The sequence below is a fragment of the Spermophilus citellus genome, assembly GCF_964194105.1.
Source record: "Spermophilus citellus genome assembly, chromosome: 2".
Classification (NCBI taxonomy): Eukaryota; Metazoa; Chordata; class Mammalia; order Rodentia; family Sciuridae; genus Spermophilus; species Spermophilus citellus.
In genome coordinates this window covers 175,330,084-175,350,118 of record NC_138183.1, presented here as the reverse complement: position 1 = coordinate 175,350,118, position 20,035 = coordinate 175,330,084, and the positions used below count along the sequence as shown (strand labels likewise).

The 20,035-nt window shown below is 39.5% G+C and overlaps 1 protein-coding gene across 7 annotated transcripts in view; it reads right to left on the bottom strand.

The window, feature by feature from the left end:
• The window catches only part of SMCO4 (single-pass membrane protein with coiled-coil domains 4), a 75,802-nt gene that overhangs the window by 15,711 nt on the left and 40,056 nt on the right, over nt 1–20,035 (bottom strand). For 3 of the 7 annotated variants that reach the window (XM_081281785.1, XM_081281784.1, XM_081281786.1), the window contains exons 2-3: nt 13,987–14,062; nt 1,691–1,759 (exon numbers count right to left, since the gene is read on the bottom strand). The exons of 1 other annotated variant lie outside the window; for it this stretch is intronic. The gene's annotated coding sequence lies outside the window, so the exon portion shown is untranslated. The remainder of the gene's footprint in view (nt 1–1,690; nt 1,760–13,986; nt 14,063–20,035) is intronic. 3 more of the 7 variants (XM_081281782.1, XM_081281781.1, XM_081281783.1) reach the window with 1 other exon arrangement.

The window sequence follows — 20,035 nt, the reverse complement described above, 5'->3', positions numbered from 1 at the left end:
GACAGCAGGCACTCTAAGTAAGCATCACTAATTTATCCTTTCACTAATGACAGCTTAACTCTGGCAGATCAAGACTAAGGCAAGGTTGAGAGAAGAATTCATGAAGCACGCAAGCTGTGTTTGCTGTGTTTACTGAAGGCAAAGCTTCTCTAACTTCCACCTGAAATATGTAGAGGTGAGTGACTACCCATCTCCAGAGGCCAGTTCTGAGGGACAACCAACATAAGAATAAAAATTCATCAGTCTTCTCTGTTATCTTAAAATGTCAAGTAATCATATAGAACATAAGCTTCGTTTATTTATAATGTGCATATACTGTGATGAAGCCATCCATGGCTCTCAACTGATTCCCGGCATCCTTGTGTTGCTAGTTCCACTGTCAAAAGACTCCCATCCCAGAGGTGCCATCATGTAACTGGCCCAGAACCACAAAGCCAGTAGGGGGTGGGGCAGAGTCAAACCCAGGCAGTCTAGTTCTACAGCCTGCTCATGACTACTAAACTATGCTGAATTCTCTTCCAATATATATCCACATTTGTTTTAATACTCTTTAAATGTCATTTCTTCCAAATCTTTGGATAAAATGTGACCTTTGAGGAAGACATACCACACTCACCTTGTGGCTCTGCCCCCACGCCAGTGCCTTATAGTGCACCCCGGAGCTAGACAAATGCAACTTTGCCAGAACTCATCAGCCTGGCCAGGCATGGGCTAGCAGCCCCTTCCTCCCAAACATTGAAACAGCCCTCATATACTTTTAGGCACGAACTTCATTAACAATCAAGATATCACAAGCACCAGTTGTTTGTAGCATCTTTAAAATGAAAAATCCATCCCTAAGCTAAATTATAGTACGTTAATTACAGAGCCTGGCTGATGACAGACACACTGAGAGGAAGAACGAGGGGATGACTGAATTTACCAATAGGAAAAGCAATCAGATGCTCGAAAGACTACATATGTCTGGGTCTTCCTCCAATAAAGACACCAGGGTTGACCCTGACTAGGGATCAGTCTTGGGAAACTGGAAAGGAAGGGTGCCCATCCATTCATTTCTTCAACTAATGCTTGCTGAGCACCAAGTGCTAGGGACTAATCACTCACCACATGCCAGACACTGATTAGCTGTTGTGAATATACAGTTTGATTAATCGACTGGTCTACTGGATCATTCACTATACACCAAATACAAAGGAATCTCATCAATATGCTAGAGATATGTCCTGGTGGCAGAGATGGAAAAATGACCATACAACGTTCCTGATCTCATGAATCTCACTTTAGTTGAGGGACACAGACAACAAATAAATGTGCAAAATGTCAAGGGGCAAATGCTATGAAGGAAGACACAGCAGAGTAAGGTGGTACAGTAGGGATGTGCTGTGATACAGAGAGCAGAGGCCCAATAGGAACAAGGGCACAAGTTGGGAGATTGAGGGGAAGAGAGTGCCAAGGAGGAAAAGGCCCAGAGAGGCTTCAAGGAATAGCAAGGAGGGCCAGAGCAACTAGAGCAGATCTGTGCTTAGCAAAAGGGAGAAGTGAGCGGCTGAGATGATTAATCCAGAAGCCATTTTGCAAACCCACTGCTGACATCTCACAGTTTATCATTCACACATCACTATAGGCCTTTGATTCCCAACAAAATTGAAAAATTCTGCAAAACACAGCTAAGCTTCTATCAGATATTTACCCAGCAGTGTCTCGGTGTTCTCTGAAGTCTCCTAAGAGTGGGCTTTGGGGTAGGGAAAGGAGAATAACCCTGTTGGACAAAGAAGAGTTGTTGAAGTCAGTCTGTCAGTAACAAAGTGATATGATCTTTAATTTAAACTCCTTCTTATTTGTTGGACTTAAAGCCAACTTATAAACTGCCTAGTCAGTGAGGACGATTTGGGCAGAGCACCAGATAGCCTTTGAGCACTGAAGACAGGTTTACTGATCTCACCATTTGTTCATCAAGGTACCCAAAGATATCCAGGTCAGTGATGACCTCAGTCCACACACACCACCATGGTGCCACCATTAACCCAGGTGAGCCTTGTTGCCACATTGACTCGGACTCCATCTTCCCCTCGCCACTCCCCCACTCCTGTCATAGCTACCAGGGGCCAATCATTCCCCCCTGTACAGCTCTAGAAATCTGTATCCCATCACACCCAAATAAACAAAGCATGCAGAGACACTATAATCACTTGCCTGTGTGTCCTCTGCCACCACTGAGTCCCCATCAGCCCTCATCCTAATGCCTTCAGCCTCCCGAACTCTTAATCGCCAGAAAGAATTTCAATGAAACCAAAATCTGATGTTGGTGTTCTAACTAAAAAGCCTCCAAGTCTCCATGGCTCCCCCTTGCCAACACAACACCGTGAGGATGTGGCCTGGCCTTTAAGACCCTGCACATGATGAGCCTAACAGTGATTCCCAAACACATCCCACATGGTCACACTTCTGTTGGTGCACAGTAGGAGAACAAGCCAAATGTTCACTTACTTCCAAGTCTTCCCATCTTGGCACTTGCTCACTGATTTGAGCCTGTTCCTCTCACTAACACTGCCTAAGAAAGAAGTCTGGGGTTTTCAGAACCTAATCTTCCCTTCCCTATATTCTCCTCATCCCACCACTCCCTCAAACATGCCCCCATTCTCTCATCCCCACAGGCCCATGTTTAGCTCTCATCTTTGCTCATGAGGATTTCTGCAAGAGCCTGCTAACCTGTGTTTCCCCCCTAAGCTTACCAACTTTCTCAAGCCCCAAGTGACACAAACATTTCTAAATCCTAAAACCACTGTCCATGGAGGCAGAGTAAAGGATGCCACAACTTGCCTATCCCACACATTTTCCCTTATTACCAGCAAAAAGCAGTTTGGTAAGAAATGGAAAATCACTGTAGATGCAGAGGTGAGAGCTGTATACCTCTTCTTTAGCAAACGGGTATGGATGACTAACCTAAACTTCATACATTAAAAGTCTAGTTACTGGAAACATTTTAGCCAAAAAAATATCCCTGGCATACATACACATTACTCTATACTGCAGGGTTAACAACCAACCAAATCATGTTAAGCTAATAATGAGAAAGCCAAGTTGACAGCAATTGATAATTAAGCATCTAGATTCCCAGCCATTACAAACTGTCACAAATTCATGGCCTCACTGACACTGCCCTGATAGCATGCTGTTTCCAAGATCTGCAGAAACTCCAAGCAGAGTGTTCATGCTAAGAGGGACCAGAGACACAACAGTGCTAAGCACAGCAAGGTCCTGGCCTCCCAGAGGAACACAGAGTCATCCAGAAACTCCAGCAGGGCACTAACAACACCAATCACATTTCGGTAACTTCACATCTTTATGATTACTGGTAGCTAGCTGCAGTTATGTCTTGTAATTGAAAGCCCAGAATTTTGAGTCTTATATCCACAAGAACTGATAAAAAGACTGACAGAAAAATCAGAATAGGATCACCACCCTTCAGGAGGTCTTAAGGAGTACCGTTCATGTCTACAGAATCCTGATTCTAAAAGACAAATCTGATCTAGCAACTCACTAGCATAAAATTCTACAGTGGTGTTCCTCTGGCCTGTGGAATAAAAACCAAAACCCCTGTTCAACCTGGTCCCCAAAGAAGGTCCTGCACAATCTGGCTCTAGCCCATAGTTTAGTGCTTACTACCCTCCCCCCATGGCTCTCGCCACATGCCCTACCACCCTCCTCACAGTTTTCTGGGCATGCCATGCTCTGGTTAACCTCCCTGGCCACCTAACTACACAGCTGTCTGAAATGCCCACATGCACTTCTTTCCCAACCCCTCCCACTTGACAAACACTTTGTTAAGAACCATTTCAAGGGTCACATGACTTTCTACTCCCCAAGATGAATGAGGGGTCCACATCTGTGCTTCCATGCATCTGGCAGAATCTGGACCACCCTGTTTACCACACAATTAAGAGTATAAGATCACCTTGTCTGATATTTTCATTACAAACTTTACTGTAACTCATTAGGAAGCACAAATTTAGAACCTAAAACATTTCAAATTCAAGATCGTAGAAAAGTTATCTTAATTTGAGGTCATGGTACAACAAAAATCCAGCTGGAATTCAGTTTTCCCATTAATTACCTTGAATAGAAGGCCTGGAGAGGGAGGGAGGGTCATTAACCAGTACATGCATGAGATGTGTGCTTATGTATGCACACCTCCTCAAACACACACAAGAGGAAAGCTCAAAGCAAAGATGACACGCAGGCTTTAGAATACAAGGAATGTGTTTAAAACAAAAGCTGTACACTAATTTTTAAGCTTTCTTTTTTCCTTTCCTCTGTAGAATAACAGTCTTTTCTACTAGCAGCCTAAAATCAAATTTCTTTCATGATTTCCTGAGCTAAGATGTTGGACATTTTTATATGAAAATATTTAGGTGAGGGACTACTTGGGGAGTAGCAGAAGGCATTATAATTTTATTTGATTACACATTTGTTATTAATTTATTAAAGTTCCAAATGAAATTGCATCCCACCTGAGTTCTAGGAGTTGATATTCTGGGATTTAAAGGAATAATTCACTCCCTATTCTACTTCCCAAAACATAATATCCATTCTAAGTACATCTTTGAGAACCTCATGAATCAAAGTCATTGCAATCTTCCAAGGAAGTCAAGAGTGAAGGGAAATAGTCTCAGAAGCTATAACAATATGAAGCCAACAGAGCTGTGGAGTACACAGCTAGGCTGGGGCCAGACCATGCAGTCCTCTTCACAGGCCATGCAGGGCATATGGGCTTCACCCAAGTGCAGTAGGAGGTCACTGACAGGTTTTGAGTAGACCATGTAGAGTGAAATCATATGACAAGTATTTTTTAATGATTAACTAGGCTACCACCAATTCAAAGGCCTTGGTGATAACCTAGGTAAATGATGATGCTGGCGATGCTGGCTTGGAGGTGGGAGGGCAGTGGATGGACTCAAGATTCACTTTGGAAGAAGCAATGTTAGAACTTTATCATTTGAAGGAAGAGAAAGGTAAATATTAACATTTAACTCCCAGGTTAGAGCCTGAAAAGTGAATTAACAACTGTATACCTTAATGAGATGGAGGGGAGGAAGTAGGTCCAGAAAGGGGATAATGGTAGAAGATGAGCAAGAGTCAAAACTTAGACACAGTAAGCTTGAGGTGCCCAAGTGAAAGCCATGTTTGCTTACTGCTATAAAAGGAATAAAAAGTACTGCACAACACAGAGGAGTCAGGTGGAATGATGGGCACTGGTCCTCACTGGGGACTCTCATGGTGCTTGAATGTCCTACCACTGTGCCAACTCAAGTTGGGGTATGGCCACAGAAGGAGCTTATGGCACCAAATTCAGTCAGGACATACACAGTCGCTTTTACTATGATCCTTAGTAACAAAATACCAGCCTTGGGATTAAGAACACAGTTAAATGGTATTTTCATCTGGAAGTGTGTGGCCAGACACACTCTTTAAGACTTAAGTTTTAGGTTTGCTAATTTTTTCTTTCTTTTCTTTCAATACTGGGGACTGAGCCCAGGGTGATTCTGGCTGGACTCAAATTTAGATCCTTCCACCTCAGCCTCCTGAGTCACTGGGACTAGAGGCCTGCATAACCTTTCCTGGCTAAGATTTCCCAGTTTCCTGATGCTGATGTTTAAGGATTCCCAGTAAAAGGGAATATCAGTATTTGGTCTTGGTCCCTGACACTTATACACTTGGGAGTACCATACTATCCAGGGGATTCCAGGATAGAGTCTCCCATAGGAAATGTTAATCCAAGGTGGTAGTACAAGAAAACCTCTCAACAAAAATGGTCACAGAGGATGGCCTATTTTACATGCAATGGTTTACCCAAATCATGTCCTACTCTTCAGGCATTACACCTGTTTCTAGACTAGAATCTGGGTTTTTATTATGATGGGTCTATTTTCTAATTTCCCCATTAAAGACAAATCAAAATGTCAGTTCACAATCTGCTTTCTAATTAAAAGTTGAGCTATTTTTTTAAAAAAATCACATTTAACTAAACAATTACACATGGCAATCCCACTGGGCTCTGCCACCTTGACTGATAGATAGAACAACTTGCCTTATTTAAATATCATTATCATTAGATACAGCTAGAGTAAGCTGATTGAATTCTTGTTTAGTATCATCCAGTTTACTCATAGAGTAAGATAATGCAGCATTTACATAAAATACATTTGAACATGGCGGCGGGCGCAGAGAGATCAAGTCTCTGACCTCTTCAGCTGTGCGGGCATAGGGAGTCCTAAACAATCTAAATTCTGTTTGCTCAGGATCACTAGGCAATGCTGAACTGACGTGGATCTGGGGCGATCAGTCTGGGCCTCTTAGAACACACACTGAGCCCAGATCGGCTGAATTCAAGCTCCCGTTCCCCTGCTTCCCGCATCCCCTGCTTCCCGCAGACAAACAGCTGTGACTCAGCACTAATCCATCCGGCTGAAACAACTGGTCGGCCCTTCTGTTCCTATGGAGGTAAATGCCAACTGAGCCTTCATAGGTAGTGGCCACAGGTTTGAAACGGGGCTTGGGAGAGACAGTAAGGACCCACCCGTTGCACTGGTCACCCGGCAAAGGGAAACGAACTGTCGCCATTTGCAAGAGATACCACCATGGCAGAGAACTGACGTCACCAGACTGCGGCGGAGGAGATAACTTCATTGAAACCTGTGGCTACAGGTGTGTAATTCCCTAGCCTTCCCTCTCCACACATGGGAAAACCTTAAGGGCCCCTCCCAGCTCTCCCGTGAGCGCGATAGCCAGACCAAGGGAATCAGACGTGGCGCGGGACCCGTGGCGCCGAACTCCCGGCTACCGCTCTCACCAGTGCTGACAACTGAGATCTCTTGCACCAGCTACCGGGGGCGTGGCTACCGGAGGGCAAGTAAAATTTGCTGAGGATTCTCAGCCCCAAGCTCTACAAACTTAGGGTCTGAGGGAATGGCAAATTGGAAGAGTGTGCCCAGTCGTCCATGAAAACAGGGCTCCCGGGAGCAGCAGACCTGGCGTGTAGCCAGTATTGTGGTGAGCGGCACCCATGAGAGGGGCCTGGCTAGAGGAAAAGTGGGGAAGTGTCTAGACACAAGAGGAGGCCCTAGGCACTCAGGATTGGAGACTTGCCCAGTCTGGGAAAAGGAGCTGCTGCACAGTGATTGGTTCCCGCATATTGACAGGAGAAACTTGACCTTGTGGGCACAGCGCCACCTACTGGAAGAGAAGTTAATCAAACTCTAAGACTGCATTTATTAGTTTTTATTTTTTCTCTTTTTTTTTAATTTGGGCTTTTTCTTTCATTTTCATTTTTCTTCCTTGTTGTTTTATATTTTTTTTTCAATTTTTTTTTAATTTTTTTTCTTCTAATTTTAATGTTAATTTTTTATTATGATTTTTTTAAATTTTTTTTCTTTTTTATTTCCTATTTTTTTTCTTCTTTTGTCTTTTCATTTCTTTTCAATTTTCTTATTCCCCCATCCTTGAATTCTACCTGCTTACTCTCATTCTCTTTAGTGACTTCTTCCCTTCCCTTCTAATACCTTTCCTCCCAAGCATCAAATAAATTTATAGGAGTAAACAGTAACTCAGCAGTCAAACAGAACAAGAAGTAACATGAGAAACTTGAAAAAGCAAGGAAGAAAAGGAGTACAAACAATGCAAGACAGCTTAAATATTCAGGAGGACCTAGAGTCATCAGAAAAATGGTCATATAAAGAACTCAAGGAACACCTTAGACAGATGGAATGGAACCTTAAAGAGGATATGAGACAGCAAATTCAAGCAGCGAAAGAACACACTGAGAATGAATTACATAAACAGATAAAAGAAGAAGTTAAGCATCTTTATCAGGAGATAGAGATTATAAAAAATAATCAAACAATAATTCTAGAAATGAAGGAAACGATAAACCAAATTAAAAACTCAATTGAGAGTATCACTAACAGAGTGGAGCAAGTAGAAGCCAGAACGTCAGATAATGAAGACAAAATATATCATCTTGAAAAAGAGTCTAGCCAACTCAGAAAGGCTGGTAAAAAATCACGAGAAAAACATCCAAGAGTTATGGGATAACATAAAAAAACCAAACTTACGAGTCATCGGGATAGAAGAAGGTACAGAGATTAAAACCAAGGGAATGAGTAACCTGCTGAATGAAATAATTACAGAAAACTTTCCAGAAACAAAAAAGGAAACAGATATACAAATTGAAGATGCATACAGGACACCAACCACACAAAATCACAGTAGACCAACGCCAAGACACATTGTTATGAAGATATCCAATATACAGAACAAAGAGAAAATATTAAAAGCTATAAGAGAAAGGAGGCAGATTACATTCAGGGGTAAACCAATAAGGTTAACAATGGATTTTTTATAACAGATGCTGAAAGCGAGACGATCCTGGAACAACGTATTTCAAACACTGAAAGACAATGGATGCCAACCAAGAATTCTGTATCCAGCAAAACTAAGCTTCAGGTATGACAACGAAATAAAAATCTTTCATGATAAACAAAAGTTAAAAGAATTTGCAGCCAGAAAACCAGCATTGCAAAGCATTTTGAGCAAAACACTACACGAGGAAGAAATAAAAAACAATAACCAAAACCATCAGTGGGAAGTGCCTCGGTAAAGAGAGAGGGCAAAGGGAAAAATAATCATGGAGAAACAAACTAATTTTTTTTTTAAAAAGGATAAATAATCAAACATGGCTGGAAGTACAAACCATATATCAATAGTAACTCTGAATGTTAATGCCTTAAACTCTCCAATAAAGCGACATAGGCTGGTATCGTGGATTAAAAAAACAAATCCAACAATATGCTGCCTCCAGGAGACACATCTGATTGGAAAAGACATACACAGGCTGAAGGTGAAAGGATGTGAAAAAATATACCACGCACACGGTCCTCGTAAGCAAGCAGGGGTGGCCATCCTCATATCGAATAAAATCAACTTCAAGATTAAGTTAATCAAAAGGGATAAGGAAGGACATTATATACTGTTAAAAGGAACCATTCACCAACAAGGCATAACAATTATCAATATTTATGCACCAAATAATGGTGCTGCGACATTCATAAAACAAATTCTCCTCAAGCTCAAGAATCAAATAGACCACAACGCAATAGTTATGGGTGACTTCAACACACCTCTCTCACCATTGGACAGATCCTCCAAACAAAAGTTGAATAAAGAAACTATAGAACTCAATACCACAATCAATAACCTAGAATTAACTGACATATATAGAATATATCAACCATCATCAAATGGATATACTTTTTTCTCAGCAGCACATGGATCCTTCTCAAAAATAGACCATATATTATGCCATAGGGCAACCCTCAGTAAATATAAAGGGGTGGAGATAATACCATGCATTTTATCTGATCATAATGGAATGAAACTGGAAATCAATGATAAAAGAAGGAAGGAAAAATCCTACATCACATGGAAAATGAACAATATGTTACTGAATGATCAATGGGTTACAGAAGACATAAAGGAGGAAATCAAAAAATTCTTAGAGATAAATGAAAATACAGACACAACATATCGGAATCTATGGGACACAATGAAAGCAGTTTTAAGAGGGAAATTCATCGCCTGGTGGTCATTCCTCAAAAAAAGAAAAAACCAACAAATAAATGAGCTCACACTTCATCTCAAAGCCCTAGAAAAGGAAGAGCAAAATAACAGAAAATGTAGCAGAAGGCAAGAAATAAGTAAAATCAGAGCGGAAATCAATGAAATTGAAAGAAAAGAAACTATTGAAAAAATTAACAAAACTAAAAGTTGGTTCTTCGAAAAAATAAATAAGATCAACAGACCTTTAGCCATGCTAACGAAGAGAAGAAGAGAGAGAACTCAAATTACTAACATACGGGATGAAAAAGGCAATATCACAACAGATGCTACAGAAATACAGAAGACAATTAGAAATTATTTTGAAAACCTCTATTCCAATAAAATAGAAGATAGTGAAGACATCGATAAATTTCTTAAGTCATATGATTTGCCCAGACTGAGTCAGGAGGATACACATAATTTGAACAGACCAATATCAATGGATGAAATTGAAGAAGACATCAAAAGACTACCAACCAAGAAAAGCCCAGGACTGGATGGGTATACAGCGGAGTTTTACAAAACCTTTAAAGAAGAATTAATACCAATACTTTTCAAGTTATTTTAGGAAATAGAAAAAGAGGGAGCTCTTCCGAATTCATTCTGAGGCCAACATCACCCTGATTCCGAAACCAGATAAAGACACCTCAAAGAAAGAAAACTACAGACCAATATCTCTAATGAACCTAGATGCAAAAATCCTCAATAAAATTCTGGCGAATCGAATACAAAAACACATCAAAAAAATTGTGCACCATGATCAAGTAGGATTCATCCCTGGGATGCAAGGATGGTTCAATATACGGAAATCAATAAATGTTATTCACCACATCAATAGACTTAAAGATAAGAACCATATGATCATCTCGATAGATGCAGAGAAAGCATTCGACAAAGTACAGCATCCCTTTATGTTCAAAACATTAGAAAAACTAGGGATAATAGGAACTTACCTTGACATTGTAAAAGCTATCTATGCTAAGCCTCAGGCTAGCATCATTCTGAATGGACAAAAGTTGAAGGCATTCCCTCTAAAATCTGGAACAAGACAGGGATGCCCTCTCTCACCACTTCTATTTAATTTAGTCCTTGAAATACTAGCCAGAGCAATTAGACAGACAAAAGAAATTAAAGGCATAAAAATAGGAAAAGAAGAACTTAAATTATCACTATTTGCGGACGACATGATTCTATACCTAGAAGACCCAAAAGGATCTACAAAGAAACTACTAGAACTAATAAATGAATTCAGCAAAGTGGCAGGATATAAAATCAACACGCACAAATCAAAGGCATTTCTGTATATCAGAGACAAAACTTCTGAAACGGAAATGAGGAAAAACACTCCATTCACAATATCCTCAAAAAAAAAAAAAAAAATACTTGGGAATCAACCTAACAAAAGAGGTGAAAGATTTATACAATAAAAACTACAGAACCCTAAAGAGAGAAGTAGAAGAAGATCTTAGAAGATGGAAAAATATACCCTGTTCATGGATAGGCAGAACTAACATTATCAAAATGGCAATATTACCAAAAGTTCTCTATAGGTTTAATGCAATGCCAATCAAAATCCCAACGGCATTTCTTGTAGAAATAGATAAAGCAATCAGGAAATTCTTATGGAAAAATAAAAGACCCAGAATAGCAAAAGCAATTCTAAGCAGGAAGTGTGAATCAGGCGGTATCGCGATACCAGATTTCAAACTATATTACAGAGCAATAGTGAGAAAAACAGCATGGTACTGGTACCAAAACAGGCGGGTGGACCAATGGTATAGCATAGAGGACACAGAGACTAATCCACAAAGTTACAACTATCTTATATTTGATAAAGGGGCTAAAAGCATGCAATGGAGGAAGGATAGCATCTTCAACAAATGGTGCTGGGAAAACTGGAAATCTATATGCAACAAAATGAAACTGAATCCCTTTCTCTCGCCATGCACAAAAGGTAACTCAAAATGGATCAAGGAGCTTGATATCAAATCAGAGACTCTGCGTCTGATAGAAGAAAAAGTTGGCTCCGATCTACATATTGTGGGGTCGGGCTCCAAATTCCTTAATAGGACACCCATAGCACAAGAGTTAATAACAAGAATCAACAAATGGGACTTACTTAAACTAAAAAGTTTTTTCTCAGCAAGAGAAACAATAAGAGAGGTAAATAGGGACCCTACATTCTGGGAACAAATTTTTACTCCTCACACTTCAGACAGAGCCCTAATATCCAGAGTATACAAAGAACTCAAAAAATTAGACAATAAGATAACAAATAACCCAATCAACAAATGGGCCAAGGACCTGAACAGACACTTCTCAGAGGAGGATATACAATCAATCAACAAGTACATGAAAAAAATCTCACCATCTCTAGCAGTCAGAGAAATGCAAATCAAAACCACCCTAAGATACCATCTCACTCCAGTAAGATTGGCAGCCACTATGAAGTCAAACAACAACAAGTGCTGGCGAGGATGTGGAGAAAAGGATACACTTGTACATTGTTGGTGGGACTGCAAATTGGTGCGGCCAATTTGGAAAGCAGTATGGAGATTCCTGGGAAAGCTGGGAATGGAACCACCATTTGACCCTGCTATTGCCCTTCTTGGACTATTCCCTGAAGACCTTAAAAGAGCATGCTACAGGGATACTGCCACATCGATGTTCATAGCAGCACAATTCACAATAGCTAGACTGTGGAACCAACCCAGATGCCCTTCAATAGATGAATGGATAAAAAAAAAAAATGTGGCATCTATACACAATGGAGTACTACGCAGCAATAAAAAATGACAAAATCATAGAATTTGCAGGGAAATGGATGGCACTAGAGCAGATTATGCTTAGTGAAGCTAGCCAATCCCTAAAAAACAAATACCAAATGTCTTCTTTGATATAATGAGAGCAACTATGAACAGAGTAGGGAGGAAGAGCAGGAAGAAAAGATTAACTTTAAACAGAGACATGAGATGGGAGGGAAAGAGAGAGAGAAAAGGGAAATTGCATGGAAATGAAGGGAGACCCTCATTGTTATACAAAATTACATATAAGAGGTTGTGAGGGGAATGGGAAAATTAACAAGGAGAGAAATGAATTACAGTAGATGGGGTAGAGAGAGAAGATGTGAGGGAATCGGAGGGGGGATAGTAGGGGATAGGAAAGGTAGCAGAATACAACAGTCACTAATATGGCAGTATGTAAAAATGTGGATGTGTAACCGACGTGATTCTGCAATCTGCATTTGGGGTAAAGTTGGGAGTTCATAACCCACTTCAATCTAATGTATGAAATATGATATGTCAAGAGCTTTGTAATGTTGTGAACAACCAATAAAAAAAATAAAATAAAATAAATAAAAAATAAATAAATAAAATACATTTCCTACATTCAAGAAAACCCTCACAGAAAAAAGCAAAAAACCACTTTCAATACTGACTGGAAGGTCCCCAGGAGGAATATGCCTTCTTATGCAAGAAAGCTAACTGGTTGGAGTGTGGGAAACACCAGGGTTATACTGCATTTCTCAACACAAAGTCAAGACTATTTCTGAAAGGAACACTAAGGTGGGTAAAGGACAGAACTTCCAGGTTTTGTGGCAACAGCAGTTTGCCACAGTTTCCAGAGGGAAAATTCAAGATATCACATGGGAGATAAAAAGTGAATTCAGTTCACATTGGCTTGTGACTTTATACAAGACACTGAGCTTCTGAGTTTGTTTCCCGACTCTGAAAATGAGAAGTGACCAAATACTTGGTAGAAGAAGAAAATCTGACATGTGTAGAAACACAAAAGGGAAACCATTTTACAAATGTAAAAGACAAATGCAATTACCTTGGGACAGGAAGGGTTGGGACAAGTCTTCCAAGAAAATGGTAACCAAGAAAACCAATGAAGTGCAAAAGGATCTTCTTTGGGATATTTAACAGGTGCATGAACAGTTTGAGAAATGCAATCTGCTAACTAGTTCATTTAACTCAAAAAAGGTTTTGGTGCAGAAAGATGGGTAAAAATGCAACTGTTCATTGACTAAAGTAGCACAGGGGTTCATATGGATGTAAAAGGCAAGCCAGGCAGCAGAGAAGAGCAGCCATAACCACAGCAAGACCAGAACCCCACCACAAGACCCCTCCTCATGCAACCCCCATTTGACACCAGCCAAAGGACACAGAGATAAGCTGGGGAGGCACCTGAAAAGGTCTTTGAGTATAAATAGGAAAATGGCCAGAGAGAAGAAGTAAAATATTACATACACAAAAGGGCACGTTTCAGGAATGACAAAGACAGTTATATCTCCCCAAAGATGAATTTCCCCTATAAGAGAATTTTTACCTTGTCTTCAAATTCAAGAATCACTGTTTCAATAATTTCAGCAAAATGATTTCCAGTAAAGGTATCTTGAATATTCCTGTTGAGAAATTAAAAGAAGAGGTATAACAGGTACATGGGTAGGGAATACCCCTCCATAGACCCCTTCTTTGGAACCCCTATCAATACACGGCTCCCCTCCTCAAGAAACTGGCAGGGGATGAACATCTACCACCATGTCAGCCACCCTGTCCCCATCAGACAGAATGAGAATCATGCAGCCCCTAAATTAGAGGGGTCTTCCTGCTCCAGTTCCCAGCAGGAATGGTCAAGCATTCCTGAGCAAACCATCCCCTAACTTAGGCTGGCAAGAGAGCACTTCTCTTTCCTATGACCAACAAACACCAATTTTAAAATGAGAGATCCAGAGTCAGGTCTCAAAAAAGAAACGAAAGTGAAGGAGATTCAAGATGGCGAGCTAGAGGAAAGTTGCATTCCTTGGCTCCATGACCTAGGATTCAAGCAGTGGGAATACTTTTGCTCTGTGAGTTATTAGAGAATCCTGGACAGCTGCACCCATCAGGACGCCCAGCCAGCACACCCATGCAGACCCCCATCTACCACCATGGCACTCTCCCAGTCGCCTCCATCTTGGGACACTGCAACCATTGCCACAGTCCCCTCCACATGGTAGCCTGCACCTGGGGACACTGGACAGGATGTAAAAGCCCAGGCAGGCAGCAGAGACGAGACAGCCGCCCACTGTAGCACTACACACCATAGAGCTGCATCTCCAAACATGCAGCCCACTGCCACTGCCCAGCCATCTCTAAAAGCGGACACCTCCATCTTGGGACACCTTCATCAGCATCTTGGGTTATGCTCACTACCACCATCTCCATATTTAGTTGGGGCAACTCCCATCTTGAGACACTGGCTGGGACCTAAAAGCAATATTAAGGTACCAACAGTCCTCCAACCACCCTGCGCCCCCCCACCCCCCGCCCGCACATAGCCACTACCCTGCACAGTCCTTGCAGCTACGTGGCCAGCCGGTAGCTTGCAAAGCCTGGTATTAATCTGCCCAATACAAAGCAGCTCTCTGCAATAGGTACACAGGCCCCAGACCGCAGTCCCACAGGACCTCAGAGAAAGAGGTTCCTGATTGGGAAGTACTAAGGGAGGAGGTGAGTGTGATACAGTTTGAAGACTAAATTAGAGACCAGGAATCGTGGGGTCTACAGGGGATATAAAGGGATAAAACCAGGTATCCACATCACACAAGTGGGCTCCAAAGGAGATCCTTGGATGCAGTCTTCCAATTAGGAACAGGAGAAGCTGTATCCCACCTCCAGGAGCTCCACCCTCAAGACCAACCCTCCCACCCTAATAACCTTCACCATCCTGAGGGTGGAGATACCAGCAAACAACAGACAGCCCCACCTACCAGGTGAGAAGGAAAGCAAAGAAGATACTGAACTTCAACAGAAACAATCCCTTAATTTTCCTTAGAGATTTGTTTTTCTTTCTTTCTTTCTTTCTCTCTCTCTCTCTCTCTCTCTCTCTCTCTTTCTCTCTTTCTTTCTTTCTTTCTTTCTTTCTTTCTTTCTTCATTTCTCTCTCTTTTCCTGCCCTCACATCCCAAACATTTGTGAAAGCAGGTACTTTTCATGCATTAGGCTACTGAAGACTGGGATGTGTGAATAGTATATTGCAGTTATGTTGTATAGTCTTCAATCTTTTATTTTCTTTTTCTTGATTTTATTTATTTTTTTGTACTCTATTTTCTTCCCACTTACTTGTCCCCGTAGTCTCTTTCTCTTTTCTCCTGCTACCAGCCAACTTCCTTTGATTCCCTTTCACACTTCCTAAGATCTAACACCTCTAATCCTCACCTCCTAAATCCTTAACATCTCATCCTATACCCCCAAATTCACTCTTTATCCATCATTAGAAACTGTAGACCCTTTTGCAAACCTACTGTTTATATTGTATATAATTACTGAAATCACCATTTCTGTCTATTGCAACAAAACTGTAACATCATAATAGGAGCTATTTGGTTTAAGGCTTTGTTTGCATTGGGATCTGTTAATATTGATCTTCCCCTTAAAGAAGAGGTATTAGAATCCTTCAGGGACACTATAAGTGTACAAGGTAAAAAGTGCAATATCTCAGATCCATACCACTAGAGGGGAAGACACATGAACAACATGAAAAAACAAGGGAAGAAAGTCTCTAAACAAACCAAGATACTACATTATTAAAATCCATGGCCAGCACAGAAGAAATGTCAGAGGAGTTCAGGAGGTATGTAATTAAAATATTCTGCAAATTAAAGGATGATATAAGAGAGCAAACACAGGCAATAAAAGATCATTTCGATAAAGAGCTACATAAGCAAAACAGGAAGCAAAAGCTTACTTCAATAAGGAGACAGAAAATCTTAAAAAAAAAAAAAACAGAAATCCATGAAATGAAGGAAACAATAAACCAAATTAAAAACTCAATAGATAGCATCGCCAACAGATTAGATGACTTGGAAGACAGAACCTCAGACAATGAAGACAAACTATATAAATCTTAAAAATAAACAACAGCAGATGAGATAGAGAGGGAAGATGGGAGGGGAGGGGAGGGGGGGATAGTAGGGGATAGGAAAGGTAGCAGAATACAACAGTCACTAATATGCCATTATGTAAAAACGTAAGTGTGTAACCAATGTGATACTGCAATTTGTATTTGGGGTAAAAATGGGAGTTCATAACCCAATTGAGTCAAATGTATGAAAGATGATATATCATGAGCTTTGTAATGTTTTGAACAACCAATAAAAAAAAAAAGAAAAAAAATCATAAAAAAAAAGTTGACTACACAGTGAAGATGGTAAGAAACCATGAGTAAGTAGAACATCTAAGAATTATAGGATAATATGAAAAGACCAAATTTAAGATTTATAAAGATAGAAAAAGACAGAGAGATATAAACCAAAGGAATGAACAATAAATTCAATAAAATAATATCAGAAAAATTTTCCAAACCTGAAGAATGAATTGGAAAATCAAATACAAGAGACTTGCAGGACAACAAATATACAAGATCACAACAGATCCACACCAAGCCATATTTTAATAAAAATGCCTAGCATACACAATATGGAGAGAATTTTAAAAGCCACAAGAGAAATAAATCAGATTACATATTGGGGGGAACCAATTAGGATCTCTGCAGATTTCTCAACACAGACCCTCAAAGCTAGGAAGTCCTAGAACAATATATACCAAACTCTGACAGAAAACAGTTGCCGACCAAGAATCTTATATACAGCAAAATTAAGCTTCAGATTCGATGATGAAATAAAAACCTTACATGATAAAAAAAGTTAAAAGGAAGCTGCACCACAGAACATCTTTGGCAAAATATTCGATGAAGAGAGAATGATAATCAGCAAAGGGAAGCACTATACTAAAGGAAAAGCCAATCAAAGGAGAAACCAAGTCAAGTTAAATAACAAAAATAAACCAAAATGACTGGGAATATAAACCATGTCTCAATAATAACCCTGAATGTTAATGGCTTAAGCTCAATCAAAAGACATAGACTGGCAGGTTGGATTAAAACAACAACAACAATATGCTGCTTTCAAGAGACTTGTCTCAAAGGAAAAGACATCCACAGACTGAAAGTAAAAGATTGGGAAAAAAACATACCACTCACATGGACTGTGTAAACAAGCAGGGGTTTCTATCCTCATAAAGGATAGTAGACTTCAAGCCAAAGTTAGTCAAAAGGGATAAAGAAGGACATTTCATACTGCTTAAGGAAACCATACATCAACAAGACATAACAATCCAGACACATATAAAATATTTTATCCATCAATGAGTGAACACATTTTCTACTCAGCAGCACATGGATCCTTCTCTAAAACAGACCATATATTATGCCACAAAACAACTCTTAGCAAATATAAAAAAAAAAAGAGTTACTACCCTACATTCTATCAGATCATAATGGAATAAAATTAGAAATCAACAATAAAATAAAAATTAGAAGCTACTCCAACACATGGAGACTAAATAATATGCTATTGAATGAACAATGGATAGCAGAAGACATCAGAGAGGAGATTAAAAAATTCTTAGAGGTAAATGAAAACACTGATACCACATAGCAAAATCTCTGGGACACTATGAAGGCAGTACTAAGAGGAAAGTTCACTGCATGGAATCCATTCCTTAAAAGAAGAAAAAGTCAACAAATAAATGACCTAACATTACATCTCAAAGTCCTAGAAAAAGAAGAATAAATCAACATCAAAAGTAGAAGAAGACTGGAAACAATAAAAATCAGAGCTGAAATCAATGAAAATAAAACAAAACAAGTGAAAAAATTAACAAAAAATTGGTTTTTTGAAAAAAATAAATAAAATTGATAAACCTTTAGCCATGCTAATGAAGAGAGAGAGAAAAAAAACTTGGATTACTAAAATCTGTGATAAGAAAGGAAATATCATGATGGACACTACTGAAATACAGAAGATAATTAAAAACTATCTTGAAAATTGATACAGTAATAAAATAAAAAATATCAAAGACATCAACAAATTTATAGAGTCATATGATCTACCCAAACTGAATCAGGATGATATATGCAAGTTAAACAGATCAATTTCAAGCAATGAAATACAAGGCGCCATCAAAAGCCTACCAACCAGGCTAGGGATATAGCTGATAGAATGTTTGCCTCGCATGCACAAGGTCCTTCACAAGCCTACCAACCAAGAAAAGCCCAGGGTCAGAGGACCAGAGGAATTCACAGCTGAGTTCTACAAGACCTTCAAAGAAGAATACAAATACTCCTCAAATTATTCCATGAAACAGAAAAAGAGGAAACCCTTCCAAACTCATTCTATGAAGCTAGTATCACCCTGATACCAAAACCAAACACAGACACATCAAGGAATCAAAATTTCAGACCAATATCTCTAATGAACATAAATGCAAAAATTCTCAATAAAACTCTGGAGAATCACATACAAACATATATTTTTAAAATAGTGCATGACAATCAAGTGGGGTTCATCCCACGGATGCAAGGTTGGTTCAACATACAGAAATCAATAAATCTAATCCATTACATCAATAGATTCAAAGATAAGAATTACATGATCATCTCAATAGATGCAGAAAAAGCATTCAACAAAACACAGCACCTCTTCAAGTTCAAAATACTAGAAAAAATTAGGGATGATAGGAAAATATCTCAACATTATAAAAGCTACCTATGCTAAGCCCCAGGCCAACATCATTCTAAATGGAGAAAAATTGAAAGCATTCCCTCTAAAAACTAGAACAAGACAGGGATAGCTTCTTTTACCACTTCTATTTAACACAGTCCTTGAAACTCTAGCCAGAGCAATTAGAAGAAAGGGATACAAATATGAAAAGAAGAACTCAAACCATCAATATTTGACAATTATAAGATTTGATACTTAGAGTTCTGAAGAATTCCATCAGAAAACTTCTAGAACTAATAAAGGATTCAGCAAAGTAGCAGGCTAAAAAATCCACACCCATAGATCAAATGCATTTCTGTACATCAGTGACGAATCCTCAAGAGAAATGAGGAAAACTACCCCATTCACAATAGCCTCAAAAAAAAAAAAAAAAAAAAAACCACAAATTTGGGAGTCAACCTAACAAAAGAGGTGAAATGACTACAGAACACTGAAGAAAGAAATTAAAGAAGATCTCAGAAGATGGAAATATCTCCCCTGATCTTGGATAGACAGAATTAACATTGTCAAAATGACCATACTACCAAAAGCACTATACAGATTTAATGCAATTCCAATCAAAATCCCAATGACATTCCTCATAGAAACAGAAAAGGCAATTATAAAATTCATCTGGAAAAATAAGAGATCCAGAATAGCCAAAGCAATCCTTAGCAAGAAGAGTGAAGCAGGTGGCATCACAATACCAAATCTTAAACAATATTACAGAGCAATAGTAACAAAAACAACATGGAATTGGCACCAAAATAGACTTGTAGACCAATGGTACAGAAT